This window comes from Pleurodeles waltl, chromosome 2_2, assembly GCF_031143425.1.
Source record: "Pleurodeles waltl isolate 20211129_DDA chromosome 2_2, aPleWal1.hap1.20221129, whole genome shotgun sequence".
In the NCBI taxonomy this organism is placed as follows: domain Eukaryota; kingdom Metazoa; phylum Chordata; class Amphibia; order Caudata; family Salamandridae; genus Pleurodeles; species Pleurodeles waltl.
Window position 1 is genome coordinate 925,716,744 of NC_090439.1, and position 24,023 is coordinate 925,740,766.

The window sequence follows — 24,023 nt, forward strand, 5'->3', positions numbered from 1 at the left end:
AGAAGTTCAAAGGGTGAGAACCCTACTCCCTTCTGTGGTACCTCCCTGTAAGCGAAAAGCAGACATGGCAGGAGGACATCCCATCTCCTTTTGAGTTTTTCTGGGAGCCCCATGATCATGCCCTTTAATGTCTTGTTGAATCTCTCAACTAAGCCATTAGTTTGTGGATGGTAAGGTGTAGTGAATTTATAAGTCACTCCACACTCATTCCACATGTGCTTTAGGTATGCTGACATGAAGTTGGTACCTCTGTCAGATACCACCTCCTTAGGGAAACCCACTCTGGTAAAGATACCAATGAGGGCCTTGGCTACTGCAGGGGCAGTAGTCGACCTAAGGGGAATAGCTTCAGGATACCTGGTAGCATGATCCACTACTACCAGGATATACATATTTCCTGAGGCTGTGGGAGGTTCCAGTGGACCAACTATGTCCACACCCACTCTTTCAAAGGGCACCCCCACCACTGGAAGTGGAATGAGGGGGGCCTTTGGATGCCCACCTGTCTTACCACTGGCTTGACAGGTGGGGCAGGAGAGGCAAAACTCCTTAACCATGTTGGACATATTGGGCCAGTAGAAGTGGTTGACTAACCTCTCCCACGTCTTGGTTTGTCCCAAATGTCCAGCAAGGGGAATGTCATGGGCCAATGTTAGGATGAACTCTCTGAACAGCTGAGGCACTACCACTCTCCTAGTGGCACCAGGTTTGGGGTCTCTGGCCTCAGTGTACAGGAGCCCATCTTCCCAATAGACCCTATGTGTTCCATTTTTCTTGCCTTTAGACTCTTCAGCAGCTTGCTGCCTAAGGCCTTCAAGAGAGGGACAGGTTTCTTGTCCCTTACACAGCTCTTCCCTGGAGGGTCCCCCTGGGCCTAAGAGCTCAACCTGATAAGGTTCAAGCTCCAAAGGCTCAGTTCCCTCAGAGGGCAGAACTTCTTCCTGAGAAGAGAGGTTCCCTTTCTTTTGCTGTGTTGCAGTTGGTTTCCCCACTGACTTTCCTGTTCTCTTGGTAGGCTGGGCCATTTTTCCAGACTCCAGCTCTACTTTTTCACCCTGTGCCTTGCATTGTGCTCTTGTTTTCACACACACACCAGTTCAGGGATACCCAGCATTGCTGCATGGGTTTTTAGCTCTACCTCAGCCCATGCTGAGGACTCCAGGTCATTTCCAAGCAGACAGTCCACTGGGATATTTGAGGAGACCACCACCTGTTTCAGGCCATTGACCCCTCCCCATTCTAAAGTAACCATTGCCATGGGATGTACTTTTCTCTGATTGTCAGCGTTGGTGACTGTGTAAGTCTTTCCAGTCAGGTATTGGCCAGGGGAAACCAGTTTCTCTGTCACCATGGTGACACTGGCACCTGTATCCCTCAGGCCCTCTATTCTAGTCCCATTAATTAAGAGTTGCTGTCTGTATTTTTGCATGTTAGGCGGCCAGACAGCTAGTGTGGCTAAATCCACCCCACCCTCAGAAACTAGAGTAGCTTCAGTGTGGACCCTGATTTGCTCTGGGCACACTGTTGATCCCACTTGGAGACTAGCCATACCAGTGTTACCTGGATGGGAGTTTGGAGTGGAACCTTTCTTGGGACAGGCCTTGTCTCCAGTTTGGTGTCCATGCTGTTTACAGCTATGACACCAGGCCTTTTTGGGATCAAAGTTTTTACCCTTGTACCCATTGTTTTGTGAAGAGGCTCTGGGCCCACCCTCCTGTGCAGGTTTTTGGGGGCCTGTAGAAGACTCTTTACTATTTTTAGTTTTGGTTGTCTCCTCACCCTTCTGCTGGGGAGTCTTTGTGACCCCTTTCTTTTGGTCACCCCCTGTTGAAGTCTTGGACACCCTTGTCTTGACCCAATGGTCCGCCTTCTTTCCCAATTCTTGGGGAGAAATTGGTCCTAGGTCTACCAGATGCTGATGCAGTTTATCATTGAAACAATTACTTAACAGGTGTTCTTTCACAAATAAATTGTACAGCCCATCATAATTACTTACACCACTGCCTTGAATCCAACCATCTAGTGTTTTCACTGAGTAGTCAACAAAGTCAACCCAGGTCTGGCTCGAGGATTTTTGAGCCCCCCTGAACCTAATCCTGTACTCCTCAGTGGAGAATCCAAAGCCCTCAATCAGGGTACCCTTCATGAGGTCGTAAGATTCTGCATCTTGTCCAGAGAGTGTGAGGAGTCTATCCCTACACTTTCCTGTGAACATTTCCCAAAGGAGAGCACCCCAGTGAGATCTGTTCACTTTTCTGGTTACACAAGCCCTCTCAAAAGCTGTGAACCATTTGGTGATGTCATCACCATCTTCATATTTAGTTACAATCCCTTTGGGGATTTTCAACATGTCAGGAGAATCTCTGACCCTATTTATGTTGCTGCCACCATTGATGGGTCCTAGGCCCATCTCTTGTCTTTCCCTCTCTATGGCTAGGATCTGTCTTTCCAAAGCCAATCTTTTGGCCATCCTGGCTAACTGGATGTCCTCTTCACTGGAGTTATCCTCAGTGATTTCAGAGTTGTTGGTCCCTCCTGTGAGGGAACCAGCATCTCTGACTATTATTTGTGGAGTCAGGGCTTGAGAAGCCCTGCTCTCCCTAAGTAGGACTGGAGGGGGGGAATTTCCCTCCAAGTCACTATCTTCATCCTCTGAGTTGCCATCCTCAGAGGGGTTGGCCTTTTCAAACTCTGCCAAAAGCTCCTGGAGCTGTACTTTGGTAGGTTTGGGGCCCATTGCTATTTTCTTTAGTTTACAGAGTGACCTTAGCTCTCTCATCTGTAGATGGAGGTAAGGTGTGGTGTCGAGTTCCACCACATTCACATCTGTGCTAGACATTATGCTTCTAAAAGTTGGAATACTTTTTAAGAAACTAAAACTGGTTCTAGAATCTAATTCAAACTTTTACAAACTTTTAAACTCTAAAAGAAATGCTAAACAGGATCTAACACAAGGCCCTAGCAGGTCTTTTAAGAATTTAGAAAACTTTTCAAATTGCAAAAATCAATTTCTAATGACAATTTTGGAATTTGTCGTGTGATCAGGTATTGGCTGAGTAGTCCAGCAAATGCAAAGTCTTGTACCCCACCGCTGATCCACCAATGTAGGACTTTGGCTCTGTATGTGCTATTTCAAAGTAAGGAATAGCATGCACAGAGTCCAAGGGTTCCCCTTAGAGGTAAAATAGTGGTAAAAATAGATAATACTAATGCTCTATTTTGTGGTAGTGTGGTCGAGCAGTAGGCTTATCCAAGGAGTAGTGTTAAGCACTTGTTGTACATACACAAGACAATAAATGAGGTACACACACTCAGAGACAAATCCAGCCAATAGGTTTTTATATAGAAAAATATCTTTTCTTAGTTTATTTTAAGAACCACAGGTTCAAATTCTACATGTAATATCTCATTCGAAAGGTATTGCAGGTAAGTACTTTAGGAACTTCAAATCATCAAAATTGCATGTATACTTTTCAAGTTATTGACAAATAGCTGTTTTAAAAGTGGACACTTAGTGCAATTTTCACAGTTCCTGGGGGAGGTAAGTTTTTGTTAGTTTTACCAGGTAAGTAGGACACTTACAGGGTTCAGTTCTTGGTCCAAGGTAGCCCACCGTTGGGGGTTCAGAGCAACCCCAAAGTCACCACACCAGCAGCTCAGGGCCGGTCAGGTGCAGAGTTCAAAGTGGTGCCCAAAACACATAGGCTAGAATGGAGAGAAGGGGGTGCCCCGGTTCCGGTCTGCTTGCAGGTAAGTACCCGCGTCTTCGGAGGGCAGACCAGGGGGGTTTTGTAGGGCACCGGGGGGGACACAAGTCCACACAGAAATTTCACCCTCAGCGGCGCGGGGGCGGCCGGGTGCAGTGTAGAAACAAGCGTCGGGTTCGCAATGTTAGTCTATGAGAGATCTCGGGATCTCTTCAGCGCTGCAGGCAGGCAAGGGGGGGGTTCCTCGGGGAAACCTCCACTTGGGCAAGGGAGAGGGACTCCTGGGGGTCACTCCTCCAGTGAAAGTCCGGTCCTTCAGGTCCTGGGGGCTGCGGGTGCAGGGTCTCTCCCAGGTGTCGGGACTTAGGTTTCAGAGAGTCGCGGTCAGGGGAAGCCTCGGGATTCCCTCTGCAGGCGGCGCTGTGGGGGCTCAGGGGGGACAGGTTTTGGTACTCACAGTATCAGAGTAGTCCTGGGGTCCCTCCTGAGGTGTTGGATCGCCACCAGCCGAGTCGGGGTCGCCGGGTGCAGTGTTGCAAGTTTCACGCTTCTTGCGGGGAGCTTGCAGGGTTCTTTAAAGCTGCTGGAAACAAAGTTGCAGCTTTTCTTGGAGCAGGTCCGCTGTCCTCGGGAGTTTCTTGTCTTTTCGAAGCAGGGGCAGTCCTCAGAGGATGTCGAGGTCGCTGGTCCCTTCGGAAGGCGTCGCTGGAGCAGGATCTTTGGAAGGCAGGAGACAGGCCGGTGAGTTTCTGGAGCCAAGGCAGTTGTCGTCTTCTGGTCTTCCGCTGCAGGGGTTTTCAGCTGGGCAGTCCTTCTTCTTGTTGCAGGAATCTAATTTTCTAGGGTTCAGGGTAGCCCTTAAATACTAAATTTAAGGGCGTGTTTAGGTCTGGGGGGTTAGTAGCCAATGGCTACTAGCCCTGAGGGTGGGTACACCCTCTTTGTGCCTCCTCCCAAGGGGAGGGGGTCACAATCCTAACCCTATTGGGGGAATCCTCCATCTGCAAGATGGAGGATTTCTAAAAGTCAGAGTCACCTCAGCTCAGGACACCTTAGGGGCTGTCCTGACTGGCCAGTGACTCCTCCTTGTTATTCTCATTATTTTCTCCGGCCTTGCCGCCAAAAGTGGGGCCTGGCCGGAGGGGGCGGGCAACTCCACTAGCTGGAGTGTCCTGCTGGGTTGGCACAAAGGAGGTGAGCCTTTGAGGCTCACCGCCAGGTGTGACAATTCCTGCCTGGGAGAGGTGTTAGCATCTCCACCCAGTGCAGGCTTTGTTACTGGCCTCAGAGTGACAAAGGCACTCTCCCCATGGGGCCAGCAACATGTCTCGGTTTGTGGCAGGCTGCTAAAACTAGTCAGCCTACACAGATAGTCGATTAAGTTTCAGGAGGCACCTCTAAGGTGCCCTCTGGGGTGTATTTTACAATAAAATGTACACTGGCATCAGTGTGCATTTATTGTGCTGAGAAGTTTGATACCAAACTTCCCAGTTTTCAGTGTAGCCATTATGGTGCTGTGGAGTTCGTGTTTGACAGACTCCCAGACCATATACTCTTATGGCTACCCTGCACTTACAATGTCTAAGGTTTTGTTTAGACACTGTAGGGGTACCATGCTCATGCACTGGTACCCTCACCTATGGTATAGTGCACCCTGCCTTAGGGCTGTAAGGCCTGCTAGAGGGGTGTCTTACCTATACTGCATAGGCAGTGAGAGGCTGGCATGGCACCCTGAGGGGAGTGCCATGTCGACTTACTCGTTTTGTCCTCACTAGCACACACAAGCTGGTAAGCAGTGTGTCTGTGCTGAGTGAGAGGTCTCCAGGGTGGCATAAGACATGCTGCAGCCCTTAGAGACCTTCCTTGGCATCAGGGCCCTTGGTACTAGAGGTACCAGTTACAAGGGACTTATCTGGATGCTAGGGTCTGCCAATTGTGGATACAAAAGTACAGGTTAGGGAAAGAACACTGGTGCTGGGGCCTGGTTAGCAGGCCTCAGCACACTTTCAATTGTAAACATAGCATCAGCAAAGGCAAAAAGTCAGGGGGCAACCATGCCAAGGAGGCATTTCCTTACACTCACCCCATCCCCCGAGCTGATGAGCTCGTGGACAGGCTAGGCGCTGCCAAGTTCCTGAGTACGTTTGATCTTACTTCAGGGTACTGGCAGATCGCCCTGACTGAGGGGGCTAAGGAAAGGTCCGCCTTTTCCACCCCTGACGGCCATTACCAGTTCCGGGTGATGCCGTTTGGATTGAAAAATGCCCCCGCTACCTTCCAACGGTTGGTTAACGGGGTCCTGGCTGGCAAGGATGCCTTCTGTGCAGCCTACCTGGATGACATAGCTGTCTACAGTTCCAGCTGGGAGGAACACCTGCTCCACCTCAAGGAGGTGCTTCAGGCCCTGCAACAGGCAGGCCTGACCATCAAGGCTAGTAAGTGCCAGATTGGGCAGGGTTCCGTGGTGTACTTGGGACACCTAGTAGGTGGTGGCAAGGTGCAGCCACTCCAGGCCAAGATCGAAACTATCAAGGCCTGGCAACCACCTCGAACCCAGACTGAGGTGAGAGCCTTTTTAGGCCTCACCGGATACTACCGCAGGTTTGTCAAGGGCTATGGTACCATTGTGTCCCCCTTGACAGAACTCACGTCCAAGAAGCAACCTAGGTTGGTGAATTGGACAGAGGCTTGTCAGAAAGCCTTTGACGCCCTAAAGGAAGCCATGTGCACGGCCCCCGTGCTCAAGGCCCCTGACTACTCCCAGGAATTTATCGTGCAGACAGACGCTTCAGAGCATGGCATAGGGGCAGTCCTAGCACAGCTAAATGAGGAGGGCCAAGATCAACCGGTAGTCTTTATTAGCAGAAGGCTATTACCACGGGAACAGAGGTGGAGTGCTATTGAAAGAGAAGCTTTTGCTGTGGTCTGGGCACTGAAGAAGCTGAGGCCCTACCTGTTTGGGACTCACTTCCTAGTTCAGACAGACCACAGGCCCCTCAGATGGCTCATGCAGATGAGGGGTGAGAATCCAAAACTTCTGAGGTGGTCCATTTCCCTACAGGGGATGGACTTTACGGTGGAACATCGCCCAGGGGTTGACCACGCCAATGCTGATGGTCTCTCCAGGTACTTCCGCCTTAGCGATGAGAGCTCCCAGGAGGTCGGGTAGCTCTCCCCACTTTCAGCTGGGGGGGACACATGTTAGACCTGACAGCCTTAGGGTAGTCACCCCTAACTTTTTGCCTGCCTCCCTCCTCGTTTTGGATACTGTTTTTGCTGGTTTTTAGACTCTGCGCACTTTACCACTGCTAACCAGTGATAAAGTGTATATGCTCTCTCTCTGTAAACATGGTAACTTTGGATCATACCTGATTGAACTATTTAATCTACTTATAAGTCCCCAGTCATGTGCACTCCAGGTGCCTAGGGCATATAGATTAAATGCTACTAGTGGACCTGCAGCACGGATTGTGCCACCCACTTAAGTAGCCCCTTTTCCTTGTCTCAGGCCTACCATTGCTAGGCCTGTGTGTGCAGTTTCACTGCCACCTCGACTTGGCATTTAAAAGTACTTGCCAAGCCTAGAACTCCCCTTTTTCTGCATATAAGTCACCCTTAATGTGTGCCCTGGGTATCCCCTAGAGCAGGGTGCTGTGTAGGTAAAAGACAGGACATGTACCTGTGTAGTTATATGTCCTGGTAGTGTAAAACTCCTAAATTCGTTTTTGCACTACTGGGAGACCTGCTCCCTTCATAGGCTAACATTGGGGCTGCCCTCATACACTGTTGAAGTGGCAGCTGCTGATCTGAAAGGAGCAGGGAGGTCATATTTAGTATGGCCAGAATGGTAATACAAAATCCTACTGACTGGTGAAGTCGGATTTAATATTACTATTCTAGAAATGCCACTTTTAGAAAGTGAGCATTTCTTTGCACTTAAATCCTTCTGTGCCTTACAATCCACGTCTGGCTAGGTTTAGTTGACAGCTCCTTGTGCATTCACTCAGACACACCCCAAACACAGGGTACTCAGCCTCACTTGCATACATCTGCATTTTGAATGGGTCTTCCTGGGCTGGGAGGGTGGAGGGCCTGCCCTCACACAAAGGACTGCCACACCCCCTACTGGGACCCTGGCAGACAGGATTGAACTGAAAGGGGACCTGGTGCACTTCTTAGCCACTCTTTGAAGTCTCCCCCACTTCAAAGGCACATTTGGGTATAAAACAGGGCCTCTGCCCTACCTCATCAGACACTTGCTGGAGAAGAAACCGGAACCAGAAACTACAACCTGCCAAGAAGAACTGCCTGGCTGCTCAAAGGACTCACCTGTCTGCTTTCTACAAAGGACTGCTGTCTTGCTGTTGCCCTGCTGCCTTGCTGAACTCTTGTCTGGCTGTGAAAGTGCTCTCCAAGAGCTTGGATAGAGCTTGCCTCCTGTTCCTTGAAGTCTCAGGACCAAAAAGACTTCTTCCTTTCACTTGGACGCTCCGTGCGCCGAAAATTTCGACGCACAGCTTGTTTCGCGGCGAGAAAAACGCCGCACACCGACGCTGATCGACGCGACGCCCTCGGGGCGATCGAGACTTCGACGCACAACCTCGCAAGGACAAAGCCGCTCGACTTTCCAGGAGAAATCGACGCGACGCCCACCGTGAGTGCGAAACTTTGACGCACGGCCTCGCAAGGACAACGCCGCCCGACTTCCAAGGAGAAATCGACGCGACGCCTGCCGTGAGACCAAACTTTCGACGCACGGCCTCGCAAGGACAACGCCGCCCGACTTCCAAGGAGAAATCGACGCGACGCCTACCGTGAGATCGAAACTTCGACGCGCAGCCCCGCAGAACGACGCGCCGCCGGAAAACAAGCAGGAGAATCCACGCACAGACCCGGGACATCTGGTAATCCCCGCGATCCACAAAAAGAGACTGTCTGCGCGCCGGAAAACGACGCCCGACTTCCCCGCGTGGAAAAGACCGACGCAAGTCTGTGTGTGCTGAGGAGAAATCGACGCACACACCCCTTTTTCCACGCATCTCTTCTCCTGTGGCCCTCTGAGGAGATTTTCCACCAGAAACCAGGTACTTTGTGCTTGAAAGACACTGTATTGCATTCTAAAGACTTAAGACACTCTATATCACTTCCCTGTGATATTTCTACAATTTTCCATTGCAACTTTATTCTTTTTGACCTACAATTATCCTGATAAATATTATATATTTTTCTAAACACTGTGTGGTGTATTTTTGTGGTGCTATATGGTGGTATTGTATGATTTATTGCACAAATACTTTACACATTGCCTTCTAAGTTAAGCCTGACTGCTCGTGCCAAGCTACCAGAGGGTGGGCACAGGATAATCTTGGATAGTGTGTGACTTACCCTGACTAGAGTGAGGGCTTTTGCTTGGACAGGAGGTAACCTGACTGCCAACCAAAAACCCCATTTCTAACAGTACTCTATTTCTTTCACTATTACTAGTTAATGAAAATTAAAAAACACACATCATTTGTTATTCCCATTAATCGCAGCGCTCCTCGAGTTTCCATAATAGCATCATGAGTATTCAATCTCTGTTTGCTAACTCTGTCCAAATTACTAATCAATTCAGGAATTTGAATTCACCAGTATGCTGACTATATATGATTAGATATCAGGCCATCTTTCATCATTTATTGTGCCTCATGAAAATCCTGCAGTGGTATAAAATTACTTTCTCCTATCAAATCCCAACAAAATGTAATTCATCCTTGTCTCCACCAAATATAAAATCACATTTATTGATGCCCAGTCATCTCTCTTTCCTACTGTCTCAATTTCTCTTTTGACAACCATATGTCTTCTGACATTTCGTCAACAAATGAGACAAATCTGCAAACCTATTTTTGACATTTGCTAATGAAAATCAAACATCTCCTGACACAAACCAAGTAAAAATGATTACCCATGTACTAGTAATTACTTGATTACATTTTCTCAATGCTTTCTTTGTGGGAATTTCCACATCATCTTCTGCCCCAATGAGGTAGTCTACATTGCCACAGCCCAGTACCTAACTTACAGTTAAGTGTTCGATCACATTGCACCAGCACTGCAGGAACTACTTTAGCTGCCAAGCCAGACAAGAATAAATTTCAAAAATTCAGGCTGCTGCTTTTCTAAATGGGATTGCCTTCACTCCATAAAACTATAGACTAGGTATGGAAAAAAATCTGCACTGAAGAATGTGGCTTATGAGATCCTGCATCACCAGTTAACCATTGATGAAAACAGATATTGTACTACTCCCTCCCTTATCAACACAAGCTGAAGTGAGTAAGGGGAATACGCTCAGGAGACATGATCCAGAAGAAACAGCTAGCTCAGGAGTGGACTGCTGGTGAATGTGGCACTATCAAATTGACATTAATTTAAAAAAAGAGAGGTGAAAGTGCTCTGCTCATCTAAACAATACCTTCTATAGGTGGCTTGATCCTCAACCACTGGGCCTAGCCATGAACCAGTATACATCCACCACATGGGGGATGCCTGAAGTGGAAAGGACAATATAGGGCACCATAGACCCACACTTACTGGAGGAGGTCAAAGGGCCTCTACTCTTGGGGTCAGTGGCCCCATACACAAACATTAAGCCTACCATATTGGAGAAGGGGAATGGTGGGCTCAAGTTCCTGGGCACCATCGATGCTGCATTTCTTCTGGGGTCATCATTACTTGTAGGATGCTTGGTGAAGACCACTGATGCAGCGTATGTGAATCCAATCAATATCAAACCCCATTTAAGATTCAAACCTGCTCACCAAAGCTCCTTCCATCTACTTGCATGAGCCTGAGGCCCAAAGGATTCTTCCTCGTAGGGATGGCATTGCTTTTTGGTCCTAACCAGGACCTGGAATCTGTCACTGTGATACTTTGAATCTTTGCAAGCCGCCAAACTCCATGCTTAAAATCAGCATGTGGCTCTCAATCTCTGCCTTTGCTGCATCTGCTACACTGAAACTTATATAACAGCCTAAATTGGAGGCAGTCTCACAGAGTTGGCCTGCATCAAATAGGAGAATCACTTACTAAAGACGGGGAAAGGGCAAATCACCTCTTAGAGGGAAGCAGGACCCTTAGAGTGGACAGTTATGTGTGCTTTCATGGTCATTTACTTTCCCTGGACTGATTTGCCTACCCATTAGACCTCTGCTGTAGGCTGAATCTACCTCTAGGGGGTCTCTGTGTACCCCACATTGAGTCTTATCATCTGCCATATCATTTATCACAAATGCATTATTTCTTGCCACAGCAAGGTGAGTTGCTGACATTGCTGATTATAGAACGGGCCCTGCATTGATGCCCAATGATAATGCTTCTGGCATAGGTCCACCAGCCTGACCCAAACTTGGATGATCTGATTAATGTATCTATGTCTCTTGACTAAAAGACAGTACACAAATGATTTAGGGTAGACGTGTTCTTTCATAAACTGCCTACTGCGTTGCGAAATGTCAACCGGGCGATCAGTGATACCATGATTTTCTGGAAAGAATTTACAAAAAGTACATTGGTTCCCTAGACAATTTATTCCACGCCGGCTCACCCAAATTCTTTGAATCTCTAAGGGCAGACTAAGTTCTATGTATTTCAAATAGCTGAAAACATAGGCAGTTTGCACGTTGCTATGTCAGTCATCTGACTGTGCTGACAGGCTGACCCATTAAGAACTTCCTCACACTTAGTGGCCTAACCTGAGTGGTAGTGTTTAGACTTTACAGAGACCTTATTGATGAGTTGTTTTCAAAACTTATGCTATGTGCATCCAAATTACTCTGTCATACTGTGCTGAGGAAGTACCACTCTACTGAAAACTGGTACAGCTTAGTCCGCGATTATGTAACAATGATCCAAAAAGCTAAACTCAAATTGTTGCATTTCAGTGTCCTGCATTATGATGGAACTGAAATATTTGGAAAATTAACAAGGAAAACCTGCTGGGACAGTCTGACTGCTGGATATGTGACTGATCCACACTAAATTCATATTGGAGTACAGAATGAGTTAAACTGACTATTAGTGACATCCTCATACCCTCATCGGCTCACTTGGCCATCCTACTTGGCACAGCGAATGCACCAGTGCTGACCACTTATTAAAATATATGGATAGTGGCATCCTTGACAGAAATCAAGATCTGAATTTTATATCACTGGTGCCAGAGCTCGACCTCCCCCACCCTAGATAAATGGTTCACAAAGCTCTCAGATTGCCCAGTGTGAGTGGCTAATGTACAGAGTTAATGACCTACTTCACATATTTGAGGCCCTTTTCTAGTTGGCCAATGGGATATCGGAGATGACAGCTGATGAGTCCTTGGCAAAAGGATTATAATGGCAATTATGTTGCCACCCAGCCTTTGCCTGCATGCCACAAAGAGTGGTCATCATGACATCTCCCGCTTTCCCGGTGGTACACTATGGACAGATAGACTATAAGAAGCCACCCGGCACAACATTACACTTGCTCTCAAACACCTCCCGCATATATATCACACTCCTAACATCCTAAAATCCCATATTGCAACAGGACCCACAGCACTATATCTATATCTAGTGATCCTCCATCATGTTGATAACCATCAGCCTATACCACAAGATTATTATGACAAGGTGGTCCTGTCTTTTTGATTTTTATCCCTTAAACCACTGATGCTCGTGAGGTACTATATTATGAAAAAACCTAGAGTGACCCCTCAATCCCGATCAAGCACCTAATCAAGACTTCAGAATAGCACACCCCTTTCTTACTCTGCTCCCATCTCTTCCCACCCAATTTATGCTGGCCCCTAGTAATCGTAGCACCAAATCTCAGACATTTACTTGATGCTACGTGATCAAAGTGGGGCATTCTTGCTTTGATACTTGTTTTTCCCCCCTCCCATCAGCCATTGTTCACCATTCATTACTTATTATTATTCATTCTATCTCCTTGCTCATGTTCTTGCTTCTCTTTGTATTTCTTGTAATCCCGTTTTTGTGCCCCATGTACGGAGGCAGTATTTGACTATTGTCCATTAGTTGTTAGACTACACTGAATAAGGGAGACATCGACCACTGTTTTAGTTGCAAGACAGCAAACTCCTCCTACTCTCTGTTTTAAGCTTGCAGCAGCCCCCAAATATTAATTATACCTGTTAGTTTCAATTGCTATTTTCAATTGATGGTTCAATTTTCATGTATACTCCTTCAACCCAGAACTGTAAAATACATGTGAAAAAAAGGCTCAGAAAAAGAAAAAAAAAAAACATTTACCTGTGAGACTACATATCTGGGTAACTTACACTACATGGGGAGACTCTTAAACATTTTCCCAGTACTAAAAGATCTTGGAAGCGCCAACTGAAAATTCCAAAATTTAAATAATAAATTACTTAACGTTTAAAGGTTTAAAGGCACTGCATTCAGTCTATGGAATTGATTACAACCTCAGCTCAGGACTATTCAGATCTATTCTTATTTAGGAAACAATTGAAAACACATTTATTTTAATGTTATCAGTTGTACTTATATTTCTTTGCATTTTCATGTTGCCCTAATACACTCACTTTGTACCAGTTTTCCCATCTGTCCACCAACTTAAAACTTATTCGCCATATGCCATATTATTGTTAAAAGGAAAGTGAACGAGCACCTTTCAGGTATAGCTACACCATGGAAAATAACAATAATAAAACAGAACTCCTTGCAGGGCTTAAGTAATGGTCGTGTGATCAACTCACCCTGCCTTGTAAGCCATTTAGTACTTGCTGCTTTGACCAGTGTGCGCATTGTTATTCCCCAGCACTTCAACAAGATGCCTCACCATAATATTTACTGAAATAAACAACTCTTGCAAATGTTATTATGAAGGACCATGCACAGAGGCAAATTTAGACTTTAGGTGAGCAGAACCACCACACTAAATATGCCGTGCTCTAGTTTCACCAACAAATGTACTATTCCCCCACATTAAGAGTCAGGGGAAGTGCTGGGTTTATGCAACATGAGCCTTAGTTGGGTCCCCCGGTTTGAACTGTTGACCTGACACAAGGCCATCAATTCACATTGACAGTTGCCCAGTCCTACATAGGGCAGGGGGGGCGTTGCTCATTTTTCACTGCCAGAGTCTGTCATGCTGGTAGTTCCTGGTAGCAAAAAAAGGTGACTCCTATCGCCAGTTCAAAAAGTATAGAAAAGTTGTCCCATATGTGACTTGCTAAATATCTTTCAGTGTCATAAGTGCATACTAAACTGCCAGTCATTGGATGATGTCAATAATGATGTCATTTGAGATGTCATTAGTGATTTCATCAATAATACAATTGAATGAATATTTCCAGGAAGGAGGAGAACATGGCGGGCTACGCAGGTCGCGTAGCGCGCTAGAGCGCTTCCCGTTCCGGTTCCCTGGGGGCGTGTCAGGTCGCGGCAGCCGCGGCAGCCGAGCGGCGGAGCGAGTGGCGGTCGCAAAAGCACACGAATGTGCGCGCCGCAATTAACTACATCCGAGGAAATTTGGAGGACAGCGGGGGCTGTCTGGTGGTATCGGGCCGCGCTGGAGCTGCGCCGGACCCGTAAAAACGTAGCGCGAATTCCCCTTCGGGGGAATAGCGGTAGTTGTAACACCAGAGCGTCTGGAGCCGCATCTGAGAAGTGGCGGTGGGCTGAGCAGCCCAAGGAGATTCCGGAGAAAAACGCCAGGAAGAAGACGGTGAGGCAGAGTGGGGAGGGGGGCGTGTCTCCTGCTCCCCTGCACCCCTTAACAAGAGTGGAGGGGACGGTTCAACTGCCCCAGGATAATTTGGTTCCGATTGCAAAGGAGAAGGGAGGATCGGTAAAAAAAATGTTTTCGAGATTTAAATCCGGGGAAGGAGCTAGGAGTGTGGGGGGGAAAGCAGGAGAGAGTAAACTTAAAGGTAGAGATAAGCTGACGCCCTCTCTAAGGTCCTTCTTCAAAGTGAGACCGGAGGTAGTTACACTTATCCCCGGGCAGGTTAGAGTTGCAATGGAAGTTACCACTAGGCAGGTGGAAAACATTATGGGTGAGAGCAGGGAGGGGACGAGGTCCCCCCTGCCAGGGCTAGGAGAAGAACAGATGGCCCCAGTGTTAGTTCAGACTCCAAATGATAGCCTTGTAGGAGTTCAAGACTTCGCATCTAAGACGGTAGCGCCGGAGCCCTCTCAGGCTGCCTCGGGGACCCCCCCCTTATTGAGTGCTTCGTTGGAGGCTTTAATTTTGTCTATTTCTGAGGATGTTAAAAAGGGCTTTGCGAACTCGGAAGTAAATCAAGGGGAGATAAGAGAGGTGTGTGCTAATTTGGAGAAAAAAAATTGATGGCGTAATGGTAAGAACGCAGGCCCTGGAAGAAGCGATGGGGGGTATGAAGGAGGAGCTGGTACAGCATAAGGGCGAGATCGAGACTTTGAAGAGGAGCGAACTGGCTCTAAAAAACAGGGTGGAGCAGATGGAAAACTATTCTAGAAGGAATAATCTAAAACTGTTGAAAGTGCCGGAAGGCACGGAAGGGAGCGATCTTAAAGCTTTTGTAGTGTCATTAATCAAATCAGCGGTGGACCTAGAGGAAACCGAGGATGAAATTGGGAAGGATATTCAGAGAATCCACCGTGACCCCTTTAAGCTACGAACAAATAGCAGTAGACCTCGGAAAATTTTGATAAACTTTCTGTCATACCAGATGAAAGAAAAGATTTTATCTAGAGCATTGAAATTGAAGTCTTTAAGAGTGAAGGATATTGTGTTCGAGATTAGATCTGACCTATCCAGGGCGACTATGGATAGGCAGTGGGAGTTGGGGAAACGTTTGGAGATTTTCAGATCTTTGGGGGTTTCGCTTCAGCTGAAATTCCCAGCTTTCCTTAGAGTTATGTATAACAACAAAATGTACAACATTAGAGACATTAGTGAAGCAGATGAATTATTGGCTGTGGTTAAAAATGAGCAGGCTACTGAATAAGGCTGCGTGTAATGCGCAATGGCGAAACTCTCCTAGGAACCTGGGGGCGCTCTAAAATTTGGATCAGCATGGTCCTTAATTGGGGGGGGGTTCTCCACGGGCAGGGGTGGGGGGGAAGGTGGTAGGGAGGGGGGGGGATTTGTAGGGTTGGGGTGGGGAGATTGGAAGAAAGTAAAAAGTAGTGCCTCGTTCAGCCCAACTATTTGTTATTTAAGATTGATAGATGGCTAGTAGGGGGGGAGGTCAGAGGGTGCTGAATATGCCACCACAAATTCTTTCATGGAATGTTAATGGCTTAAGGGTGCGAGGAAGAAGGGAACGAATATTACAGTATTTGAAGGATTCCATGGCACAAATTTTAGTTCTGCAGGAAACACATCTTACAAAGGTGGAGTGTACTAATATAATACAAAAATTAAGATGGGTGCAAACATTTGCATGCACAGATCACAGCTATCATAATAAAGGTGTGTTAATTTTAGTTAAACATGTACAGCAGGGGGGTGTAGTAATCCTGGACTCTAGATCAGACTTAGCAGGGCAATGGGTAATAGTTAAAACACAATTTAGAGGTCCGAATCTGGTATTAGCAGGATACTACGGGCATAACCACGACGACATAGAACCCTTAAAGCAGCTTTTCTCTCAGCTTCTGGAATTTTCGGATCCGGTTATTTTGATGGGTGATTTCAATGTAGTACTAGACAATGAGTTAGATAGACATAACTGTAAATCACGAGGTACACCTAAGTCACAACAGTATTTAAGGAGGATGATGAAGGAATTTGGTTTCTGCGATATTTGGAGGCAAAGGGCAGGGAACAGTAAGGACTTCTCTTTCTTCAATAAGAAGTACAGACATGCGTCGCGAATTGATTATTTTTTATTGGACATGCGTTTGAGAGAGGAGGTGAAGAATATTGCGTATCTCCCCTCCCATTTATCAGATCATTCTGCGGTGGTGTTAAACATGTGCTTTTGTCAGACAAGTTGTAGTGGTCGGTGGACGATTGATCGAACATTGTTATTAGATCAAGAGGTGTTGCTAAAGTTGCGTAAGGAAGCTGAATTCTTTTTTAGTGTAAATTTGGGCTCCGCTCCCTTATTTGTAGTATGGGACACGTTTAAAGCAGTCATCCGCGGGGAATTAAGGAGTTGTTCCAGCCAGAAACATAAACGGTTGAAAGAAGAGATTTATGCATTGGAGCAGGAAATGCGAAAATGTAAAGCGAAAATAATCGAAGCAGGAGAGACGGAGACTGTGAGGTCTAGCTGGGAGGGGTTGAGAAGTCAGTTGGAAAAGATACTACAGGGAAGAATTCAAAGCAAATGGGAAGCAAGCAAATTGGCCCATTTTGAATACGGGGAAAATGCGGGGAAGTTGCTAGCTTGGAAAGGCAAAGCGGATCGAATTAGGAATTACATTAAGGAAGTTGAAGTGGGGCATTCAGGTGAAAAAACAATAGATGGGGCGGCAATAGAATCGGCTTTTCGAAACTTCTTTTCGAATCTGTATTCGGAAAAGTTGGAGGTGGATGAAGGTATGGTGACGGATTGGTTAGGGGCTGATGGATTCTTAGGTTTATCACTGCAGGAGAAGGAAGTATTGAACGCCCCAATAACGGCTGAGGAAATTAGGAGAACCCTGACTAGTAGTAAATCGGGTAAGGCGCCAGGCCCGGATGGTATCCCAGTGGAAGTTTATAAGGCACTAGAGGATTTAGTTATCCCAGTGCTGACAGAATTGTTTGGAGGGATCCTGGAGTTTGGTAATGATATTCCTCTTTCATGGAATGAAGCAGTGATCTCCCTAATTTTGAAACCGGGTAAAAACCCAGCGAAGTGTGCCTCATATAGGCCTATATCATTGTTGAACAGCGATTATAAACTGTTGGCTAAGCTTCTTGCGGATAGGCTGAGTAAGACAGTGAATACTCTAGTGCACCCCGATCAAAAAGGGTTTTCAAAAGGTAGATATTTGCATGAATTAACCTTCGAATTGATCGGGGCAATAGATATGGCCACAACGTTTGGGTCGCCTTTGGCAGTTATGATGTTAGATGCAATGAAGGCTTTTAACCAAGTTAATTGGAATTTTTTAAAATCAGTTTTGAGGCGGGCCAATTTAGGCTCAAAGTTTTGTAGTATAATCGATCGGATTTATACTTCCCCTTATGCTAAGATTTTGGTGAACGGTAAACTCACGGGTCCTATCACTATCTCAAGAGGTACGAGGCAGGGTTGTCCCTTGTCCCCGGTATTGTTTAATCTATATATTGAGCCATTTGCCAGAAAAATCAGACAAAACCCTCTTATCCCACCCTTCTGCTGCAATGGCTGGGAAAAGAAAATTTCTTTATATGCAGACGATGTATTAATATATACTAATAACCTGCCCCTTGCTTTTAATACAGTTAAAGATCTGGCTGAACAATTCGGAAGGATATCAGGGTACCGGATTAATGCGGGGAAAACAGAAATTATGCAGTGGAATATGGAGGGTGGGCCAACAACAATTAAGCAGGAAATACGGTACCTGGGTATTCTAGTGACCCAAAACTTGAAGGATTTAGCAGAGAGGAATGCTCAAAGGTTATTAGCCGAATGTAAAATTATGCTACAAAAATGGGTATATCTCCCTTTGACGATTCTGGGGAGGACAAATCTAATTAAGATGTTTATTCTGCCCAAATGGAACTTTGTGTTTTCAGCTATACCCTTGGCAATGCACAAGGCGCATCTAGATAAAATGCAACAAGCAATAAGTAGTTTCATTTGGAACTCAAAGGGGCCGAGGATATCATGGAAAAAGCTACGTAGAAGGAGGGAAAAAGGAGGATTGGCTCTTCCAGATTTGACATATTATGCGTGGGCTTTTTTGTTTAAGAACTCAAGTATGCTGTTTATATCCCCAGACGACTCAGCAGTAGGCAGCATGTATAAAGCTATGGTGTTGTCTGAAAAAGGGGGCTTACAGTCATTTTTATTTAAATTTGGTGACCCTAAATTTTTCAAAAAAGTTAAACTAAAAGTGCTGCAAGGAATGGCAAGGAGCTGGTATCAGTTGAGGCGGCAGTTGGGTGTACACTATTATAGTTATCAGGCCCCTATCTGGGACTCCCCGGGCACCCCAGAATGTTTCCAGGATATTCTCGTATTACCACTTAAAAAGGCAGGTGTGGAAAGGTGGGGGGAGATTGCGCGAGAAGGCACTCTACTTCCTTGGGATGAATTGGTAAGAATAACGGATGGTTCTCTGTCTAGGTTAAAATATTTACAGATAAGACAGTGGGAGAAAGTAACTAAGGAAGGATTAGGAGTGGTAAATGTTTTTGAGGACTCTTTTCTAGACCTGGCAGTTTCGGCTTCAGGGAAGAAGGTGGCGGCTTGGTATTGGGAAATATTAGAAATTCTGGATGAGAACTTTGACCTACCAAGCAAGTTATGGGGCAAGGTGATGTTAGGCGACAAGATTGGGTTATGGTGGAGGAAGTCGTGCATGACACTGTATGAAGTAGTGAAGCCGGCTCCACTAAGAAAAAATCATCTTTATACTCTACATAGAGCGTACATATCTCCAGCAAAACTTTCCAAATTTAAGAAGGGGGAGGAGATTAAGTGCCCGAAATGTGGTGGGCTAGGAGCAACAGATATACATATGTTCTGGGACTGCCCTTTTGTTCGGTTGTTTTGGGAGGAGGTTTTTAGGGCGTTATCATCTATGTTAGGCTGGAAAATCAATGTATCACTACCACTAATTATTTTTGGGCAGCTCCAGGATGAGGGGATATGGAAAAGAGTGAATAAAACTAATCGTGCATTTTTGTTCTATGTAATTGTGTTGGGACGGAATGAAATTTGTAAAAAATGGCTGAAGGAGCACCCGCCGAGCTATACTGACTGGTTGAACGCTGCTCTCCGTGTGGCAAATATGGATCTAAATGTGCAGGGCCCAAAGAAAAGCATAGAAATGTGGGCACCATTAGTAAAATCGGCAGAGAACCGTCTACATTTGTTTTCCTGTTAAACTTCACTGAGGGGTATCTATGGGAAATTGCACAATTGAGTTTTTCTTTTGCCTCAGTCCAATGATTAAGCACCGTGTGAAGCCTTGGTAGGTCTGTCTAGGTGGACCAGGAGAGATAAAGGTGCACCCCCTGACTTGACTCTCTCTTCTTAGGCAAGAGGGCGAAAAGGTTACAAGAACGAAGAGGGATCTCAGTAAGTGGGGCTGAATGAGGACAAAAAAAAAATTACAAAAATTATTAAAAAAAATAATAATACAATTGAACATGTCATGATTGATGTAATACGTGAGGGCATAAGCGGTGTATGTAGTTTTTATCTTTTGATGGATTGACACATATGAGAATTAGGGCCAGATTTAGCAAAACGCCAATTTGCGACTTGCAAATTGCGAGTCCCTGCGACTCGCCATTTGCAACCCGCAAATTGGTATGCAGTACGGTGTCTCAGACACTGACTGCGACTCGCTATGGGGTCGCAATGACCCACCTCATTAATATTCATGAGGTGGGTCGCTAATTGCGGCCCCATAGCGAGTCCATGCACTCGCAAACATGGAGGCCTGCTGTCATCAGCAGACCTCCATGTTCGTGACTGCTTTAAATAAAGCAGTTTTTTTTTTTTAAGTGTAGCCCGTTTTCCTTAAAGGAAAACGAGCTGCACTTAAAAAAAAAAACGAAACCCTTAGTTTCGGTATTTTTTCAGGGCAGGGAGTGGTCCCTTGGACCACTCCCTGCCCTGAAAAAATAGTTGTGGGTCCATTCACAAAGTGGAAGGGGTCCCATGGGGACCCCTTCCAATTTGCGAGTGGGTTACCATCCACTTCAAGTGGATGGTAACTGCGACTCCATTTGCGACCGCATATGCGGTCGCAAATGGAATTGCATTCCACTCCGAATCGCAAATAGGAAGGGAACACCCCTTCCTATTTGCGATTCTGATATGCAGATTGCGAGTCGGTCCCGACTCGCAATATGCATTTCTGAATAGCAAAGAGGCTTTTGCACCTCGCAAACGGCGATTTTCGCTGTTTGCGAGGCGCAAACCCTTTGCTACATCTGGCCCTTAATGTCGATTTTTGATTTTCATGCATACTCTCGGTTCTCCAGCTACTCTCTGTCTGATTCACCATCGCAATTTGCATGTGTGCGTTTATTTTTCGTATTTTTGTTCTCCTCACTGGCAATATATGCCTCTCTGTAAATATTATAGATACTATAAACACCATTTTTAATTTAATAAATTATAACGCACATTCTGTAGTTGGAAGGATCGTGTGAATGGTTTAGAAATACCTACAAAAGAATACGTTTTAGCAGTTACATGTGTCTCGAGTGTTCTCCTTTAAGTCTAATTTTCTCTCTTTATTCTTAACGTAGTAATGTTAGAAAATGTGCTATAACACTTGTATTCCTGCAATATTAAGTTCTATATCCAAGTATACATTTCCAAATGCCATTTTCTGTGAATCAAGATCTTAGAATTTATGCTTACCTATTACAATTATCTTTCGTTTTTACATTTTTAGGTTGCATTACCAAATGGCAGTCTGAAAAAAAGGAACTCTTCCAAAGGAAATGAAAGAAATTGATTTTAGTTAATATATTATGAATGTTAGATGAGCCACCTATTGTTTGTATCAATTATATGAAACTCATTTCGGGTCTTGCGTGTTTTGTGATATTGGTGGGTGTAGGGATATTCCCCATATGTTGGACAAAATATGGCTATTTTCAAAGTTAGTTGCAAGGGAAGATGTGTTTTGGTATAACTGTATTTTCTTAATTTTTCACAGTTAGTATTAATGCATTAATTATCAATTTAGCAGTGCAAACGTTTCAGAAAATATTAGTTGCTTTACTTCTTAAATCTGTCTAATTTTAGAAATCTCCTTAGTACACTTCCAGCTGCAGTGGAACATGTATGATAGTAAAAGAACAATAAGTGACCCATAAAGTTGCATTTTCCTAATACACAAGTTATGTCCCATCTTGACTTGAGTTATCTTTCACCAGTGTGAGTCCGCTAAAGCACCTAAAGCCAATCACTGATTCAGTGCAGAGCCTATTTCACCATGAGTGTGCGTTTAACCTCACCTGTTGCATGCTGGCTGACTGGCTTGATTAGAGCTGTACGACTTTTTAACACTACATTTATTAAGTCCTGAACAGTATTTAAGTTGCCCCGGTTTGGTATCACCTTTTACCACTAACAGAGAATTCTCTAGTTGAGGTCTTACCACACATCTCAGGATTGTTCATGACTGCTCAAACTCTAGGTCATGCCCCAAGTCTTGCCCAGCTACTGTGGGTAGCATCCGATAAGATCTCAGTTTCTGAGAAGGCCAAGGCGTCTTCTTAGCAAAAAGCATGGCCAATGAGGCACATCCCTCAAGACCAAGAAGATACATGCAGGTTTAGAATGACTTTTATTGATATGTGTTCACACAATATTTACACTTCAAACCGTAATTAGAAATTACATTAGGAAGTGTAAATAAACCTTTATGAGGAGAGCAATGGATAGTGACTGATTTGACCTAATGTTATGATTCGATTGACAATAGTTAAATTGTTAGTTTAGTAGGTAAGGTACAGTTTTGCCGTTTCTGAATACTGTGAATTACAAGTGAATGTATTTTCAACGTAGAGGTATTTAATCTGCCTCCATTGGAAGGATGAACGTACTACATGGCCCTGCTATTATTTTATAACTCTATTTACAATCCTAATAAGAATGAACTCTGCTAAAAATACCAATCAGACACCTGTGATGTATACTGTTGTTTCTATTACTTTAACTGTAATGAGCTAACCAAAGCAAAAGGAAAATTCTTTGCGACATATACTACTTTTAACTGATGGAAATGTGTATGATCTCTGTTTTAGATTTGCAAATTTCTTTTACATCTTCATGTAATGATTTGTTTACTGTCCCTAATTAAATCTGCCAAAGTAAGAAAATACTGTTTATAATAACATAATACATGATACAACTTTTAAATGAACCAATAAACTAAATTATTACTAAGATCAGTCGTGTCCTCGAATATTAAATTGCCCAAGTAGTGTGAACATCTTCTGTGACCACTTACTTATTTACACGACAACACTGGCTTGATCAATACTTTAGGCATCTCTGATATTATCTTATACTGCAATAAAGTATTTCTCTTTCAACTATTCCAAAGAACATGCTTTAGAAAAATTATAGTGATGGGTGTGCTGCAAATCCTAAAATCATTAGTTGGTAGTCTATATAATTACTGATACAGGTTTATCCTTTTAGACTGCTTCAAAAGCTACCGTGGTGTGTCTTCGTTCCAAGCTCAGTACAAATGTAAACAATGGGTCTGTTTCTGTCTTACAGAGGATGTATTTATCTACCCGTGTTGAGTGAGATGAGGGAGCTGGTGCTAAAAGCCTTATTAAAGCATGCTGTCCGGTGTCCAGAGCTGTTTATTGTCCTCTTGCACACTTATGCCCTGTGACATTCAGCTCCCATCAATAATTGTGAGTTGAAAATTAACAGAGATTAATGCCAACTAAAGAAGGTGTTAACCTGCAGAGGGGCTACATCAGCCATGAAAAGGTGCTCCCAAGTATAAGAACAAGGCAATGGCGGGTATAGTTTTGGTACGGCTGGTAGAGCCCGCAGCATCAGTCTGTACCAGCAGGGCTATTAGAACATCCCACCCCGCGAGAGCTGAGTGTTATAATTTAAAAACAATCCCCCGGGGAGTCAAATGGACTTTACAACCCTCTGCTGCTCTTAAGCGTTTGCACCTTTGTTTCGCATGGAACAATGCTTGTTGTGTGCATTACTACAGCAGTAACTGTCATCAGACAGCAAAAGCTGCGAAAGAAGACTGAATTCAGCCCCTCATTCTTCTGTGCCTATGCCAGAGCCGAGGAGAAGCCCTCCCTCCCTCCTTCTCTGGCTCAAGTGACACTGTTAACTACAGGGGGGTGGCAGAGGGGAATCTTCATGTCTTCCGTCTTCCAAAGATTCTGCCTCTTATTCCCCGGCACTTAGGGCCATATGTACGAACACTTTTTCCCATAGACACAGAATGGGTAAAACCCTTTGCTACATCTGGCCCTTAGTGAAGAAGCAGGTAAGAGGGTGACACAGGTTGTAGATTGGGTCATTGAAAAGTTGACAGCAAAGGGTCTACGCCATTGCTTATAGCCCATTACTGCTCCTCTGTCTTCATCTGCACAGTCAACATTCCAAAGTTCTAATGAAGCCTAATTATCATTCATAAAAGTCATGTCGGTTTCTTATAAATT

General features: G+C 45.0%; 1 protein-coding gene across 2 annotated transcripts in view; it reads left to right on the forward strand.

The window, feature by feature from the left end:
• The window catches only part of LOC138282757 (fibrocystin-L-like), a 735,329-nt gene extending 712,566 nt beyond the window's left edge, over positions 1-22,763 (forward strand). For both annotated transcript variants that reach the window (XM_069220628.1, XM_069220629.1), the window contains exon 81: positions 21,260-22,763. The gene's annotated coding sequence lies outside the window, so the exon portion shown is untranslated. The remainder of the gene's footprint in view (positions 1-21,259) is intronic.
• Positions 22,764-24,023: the final 1,260 nt, after the last annotated feature.